We start from the raw sequence: 5,065 nt of genomic DNA on the forward strand, positions 1-5,065 counted from the left end.
CCCCATACAGAGACGAAGGAAGGGGTCTTGGAACAAAGAGAAACCCCCCAGAAAAACTTTTTTTTTTTTTTTTTTGAGACTGAGTCTGGCTCTGTCGCCCAGGCTGGAGTGCAGTGGCCGGATCTCAGCTCACTGCAAGCTCCACCTCCCGGGTTTACGCCATTCTCCTGCCTCAGCCTCCCGAGTAGCTGGGACCACAGGCGCCCGCCACTTCGCCCGGCTAGTTTTTTGTATTTTTTAGTAGAGATGGGGTTTCACCGTGTTAGCCAGGATGGTCTCGATCTCCTGACCTCGAGATCCGCCCGTCTCGGCCTCCCAAAGTGCTGGGATTACAGGCTTGAGCCACCGCGCCCGGCCCCAGAAAAACTTTTAATGAAGGTAGCTCTGAGCCAAGCAGAAAGGAAAAGGTCATTAGGCAGCTATTATTATGCCTATGCTGTGCTAAATGCTCTAAGTAAGGGAGTGGTTCTCCGCACTAGATTGGACTTCAGTCTTCAGATGAAGGACTCCAGAGCACAGGTTTATAACAACCTGCAATAGGGAAATAAACCCTATAAATGTGGGCGGGACTTTCTCCAACATAAAGTTTATCCATTCACTTAGAACACCCCACAGCGAAGGCCGGGCACAGTGGCACATTCCTGTAATCTCAGCACTTTGGGAAGCTGAGGCAGGCGGATCATCTGAGGTCAGGAGTTTGAGAACAGCCTGACCAACATGGTGAAACCCCGTCTCTACTAAATATACAAAAATTAGCCGAGCATGGTGGCACACGCCTATAATCCCAGCTACTTGGGAGGCTGAGGCAGGAGAATCGCTTGAACCTAAGAGGCAGAGGTTGCGGTGAGCCAAGGTCGCATCACTGCACTCTAGCCTAGGCAACAGAGCGAGACTCCATCTCAACAGAAATAAATAAATTAATAAATAAGAACATCCCACAGCAGAAGTTCATTCATTTATTCATTCATTTATTTTATTGTTCAACAACTACATCTTAGTGTTACAACTCTTTTAGAATTTCTCTAGCAGGCTTTCCAGTTTTCGCTGAAAAGCTCCCTTAAGAAAACTGAAAAACAAAAACAAAAACAAAAAACTAAAAAAACCCCTACATCTTTCTTTCTTTTTTTTTGAGACAGGGTCTCACTCTGTCCCCCAGGCTGGAGTGCAGTGGCATGATCTCAGCTCACTGCAACCTCCGCCTTCTGGGTTTAAGCGATCCTCCTGCCTCAGCTTCCCGAGTAGCTGGGATTACAGGCACCCACCACCACACCCGGCTAATTTTTGTATTTTTAGTAGAGACAGGTTTTCACCATGTTGGCCAGGCTGGTCTCAAACTCTTGACCTCAAGTGATCAGTCGGCCCCAGCCTCCCAAAATGTTGGAATTACAGGCATGAGCCACTGCACTTGGCCAAAAAGCGACATCTTAAGCACCTACTAGAAGCCAGGCACTGTGTTCAGTTTTGTGCCCAATGTTGTGAATACAATATTCCGCCCACAAAGGCAAAGACCCCATGATCCTTACTCAAACACAGTGATCACCATCAAAACAATGTGAATTTTAAAAGGTTGGGAATTGGGAGGCCAAGGCAGCTGGATCAACCTGAGATCAGGAGTTTGAGACCAGCCTGACCAACATGGTGAAACCCGTCTCTACTAAACACACAAAAATTAGCCAGGCATGGTGGCACATTCCTGTAATCCCAGCTACTTGGGAGGCTGAGGCTTGAGAATCGCTTGAACCCAGGAGACAGAGGTTGCAGTGAACCGAGACTGCACCATTGCATTGCACTCTAGCCTTGGTGACAACAGTGAAACTCTATCTCAAAAAATAAAATAAAATAAAATAAAATAATAAAAGTAAATAAATGTTGGAATTTAAGATTGGGTAAGGTATTTGATTTTCAATCATGAACTTATTATTTTCTTTTCTTTCTTTTTTTTTTTTTTTTTTTTTTTGTTGTTGTTGTTCTGCCTGGACAATCCCTACTGCAGAAGAAAATAATTTTTTTTTTTTTGAAACGGAGTCTCACACTGTCGCAGGGGCTGGTGTGCAGTGGCACTATCTCGGCTCACTGCAACCTCTGGTTGCAGTGCTCCCGGGTTCAAGAGATTCTCCTGCCTCAGCCTCCCGAGTAGCTAGGATTACAGGCGCCAGCCACCACACCCAGTCCAGCTAATTATTTGTATTTTTAGTAGGGACAGGGTTTCACTATGTGGGCCAGGCTGGTCTTGAACTCCTGACCTCATGATCCGCCCTCCTCGGCCTCCCAAAGTGCTGGGATTACAGGCGTAAGCCACCGCGCCCGGCCATAGAAGAAAATAATTTTAACGTATCCTTTTTTAGAGGGTCTGAAAATAGATTTACGTTGTTCAGCTACAAAAAAAAGCCGGTGCTTTCTGGGCATAATCATTGCTAATGTATGTGTAATACACTAAGGTTTAAAGTGTGCTTGTGCGAACAGTGTTCAAGTAGTTCTCTAAAGTCTTATAGGAAAATAAGATGTGAAAACCAAGGCTCAGGAAGGCTAATGGATTTGCATGAGATCACTTGGGCAGCAATCCTGACCCAGCTATTGGTCTGATGGTTATTGTTACTATTATCGCCATATGCCATTCCCTTAATACCTCAAGTTAGCTGGGACACCTCTCTTCCCTACAAACTTCAAGAGTCTGCCAGGTGCGGTGGTTCATGCTTATAATCCCAGCACTTTGGGAGGCCGAGGCGGGCGGATCACCTGAGGTCACGAGTTGGAGACCAGCCTGACCAACGTGGAGAAACCCCATCTCTACTAAAAAGACAAAAATTAATTGGGCATGGTGGCACATGCCTGTAATCCCAGTTACTCAGGAGACCGAGGCAGGAGAATCACTTGAACCCAGGAAGCAGAGGTTGAGGTAAGCCAAGATCGCACCATTGCACTACAGCCTGGGCAACAAGAGTGAAACTCCATCCCCCCCCCCAAAAAAGAGTCTAATCTACATTCCCAAGACTGTAGGGTATGTGTGCACAAGAATGTATACATAAAAAGTCTTTATAATCTCTATTGCTAAATTTGAAATGTAAGTAAAGTACAACTATCAGGAGCATCCAATTCCAGGTACTTCTGGTCACATTAGACATCAAAAAATATATATGGAAGGCGTGGTGGCTCACACCTGCTGTAATCCAGCACTTTGGGAGGTAAAGGTGGGATTGCTTGAGGCCAGTAGTTGAGACCATCCTGGGCAACATAGTGAGACTCTCATCTCTACAAATAAAAAGGTAGCGGGTGTGGTAGTTGCACACCTGTAGTCCCAACTACTTAGAAGGCTAAGGCAGGAGGATTTTCCTGAGCCTGTGAGGTTGAGGCTACAGTAAGCCATGATGGCACCACTGCACTCCAGCCCAGGCAACACAGCAAGACCCTATATGACGCAGGCAGAGGATGGGTGACCATATGGAACAGAGACAAGCTGTCCCAGCTGAGGACCCCTTGAGTATCTGTGACAATCAGTGGATGCGGGAGCAAGGCGATCCTAGATTTGCTGACCACAGACACATGAGAGAGCCCAGTAGAAATCAGCCTATCTGGCTAAATCTAGAATATGCCAGGTGCAGTGGCTCATGCCTGTAATTGCAGCATTTTGGGAGGCCAAGATGGGAGGATTACTTGAGCTCAGGAGTTCAAGACCAGCCTGAACAACATAGTGAGACTCCATCTCTACAAAAATAAAAAAGATTAGCTCAGCACGGTGGCACGTGCCTGTGGTCCCAGCTACTTGGGAGATCAACGTGGGGGGCTTAGGCCCAGTAGGTCAAAGATGCAGTGAGCCATGATCGTACCACTCCACTCTGGCCTGGACAACAGAGTGAGACCCTGTCTCAAAAAAAAAAAAAAAAAAAAAAAAAGCGGAAGAAGAATATGGCCTATAAAAAATGGTTGTTGCTTTAAGCTATTAACTTTTTGGGTGGTTTGTTACACAGCAAAAGCTAACCAATACAGCCAGATGTGGTGGTTCATGCTCCCAGCAGTTTGGGATGCTGAGGTGGGAGAATCATTTAAGCCCAGGAGTTAAGGCCAGCCTGGGCAACACAGCAAGACCCTGTCTCTACAAAAAATAAAAAAGCCAGGCCTGATGAAGCATGCCTGTATTCCTAGCTACTTTGGAGGATGAGGTGGGAGGATCCCTAATCCCAAGAGTTGGAGGATATAGTGAGCTATGATCTGCCCACCGCACTCTAGGCTGAGGGACATAGCAAGATCCTGTTGCTTTTAAAAAAAAAGAGCCGGGCGTGGTGGCTCACGCCTGTAATCCCAGCACTTTGGGAGGCTGAGGCGGGCGGATCATGGAGTCAAGAGATCGAGACCATCCTGGCCAACATGGTGAAACCCCGTCTCTACCAAAAATACAAAAATTAGCCGGCCGTGGTGGTGGGCGCCTGTAGTCCCAGCTATTTGGGAAGCTGAGGCAGGAGAATCGCTTGAACTAGGGAGGCAGAGGTTGCAATGAGCCGAGATCGTGCCACTGCACTCCAGCCCTGGTGACAGAGTGAGACTCTCTCTCAAAAACAAGAAAAAGAAAAAATTTTGAAAAATTGAAAAAAGCTAACCAATGCACTGAGTAAATAAATTAGGTTGGCCAAACTGCATTGGCCTGAAAAACAAAAAAACGTTCTTTTTTTTTTAACCAGAGCCTACACCTGCTATCAGAGGCCTTTGGCTCTAAAGAAGACGAAAACACTATCTAATTGCTTTGATTTTTTTGTTTTTGACCTCCAGAATTCCTTCAATGCTCATTTCTCTGAAATATACATATATATCTCCTTGCTGTTTCTTCTGTTACCAAAAACCTGGTGTATTTCACACACGTTGTTAATTACAGAGGCCATATGTAATTAACAAGCAAAACTGTGGTTGGAAACTTAATTGTGCATACAAGTGGCCGCCTAAATGTTCAAATTAAAAGGTTAGCCATTCAACCACTACATTGTAAATGCAAGTGAAATTTCTCCCAGAACTTTTCAAGATTTGAAATGGTACTTAAAGGTCAATCTATACAACAGTAGCTGAGATAGACACAATT

The 5,065-nt window shown here is 45.6% G+C and overlaps 1 non-coding gene across 1 annotated transcript; it reads left to right on the forward strand.

Annotated features, from left to right (window-relative positions):
• Window positions 1-995: 995 nt before the first annotated feature.
• On the forward strand, window positions 996-1,057 carry LOC126929907 (U7 small nuclear RNA). Its single transcript, XR_007717340.1, has one exon. It is a non-coding gene; the product is annotated as a U7 small nuclear RNA (small nuclear RNA).
• The last annotated feature ends 4,008 nt before the right edge of the window (window positions 1,058-5,065 follow it).

Source organism: Macaca thibetana, chromosome 10, assembly GCF_024542745.1.
Source record: "Macaca thibetana thibetana isolate TM-01 chromosome 10, ASM2454274v1, whole genome shotgun sequence".
Classification (NCBI taxonomy): Eukaryota; Metazoa; Chordata; class Mammalia; order Primates; family Cercopithecidae; genus Macaca; species Macaca thibetana.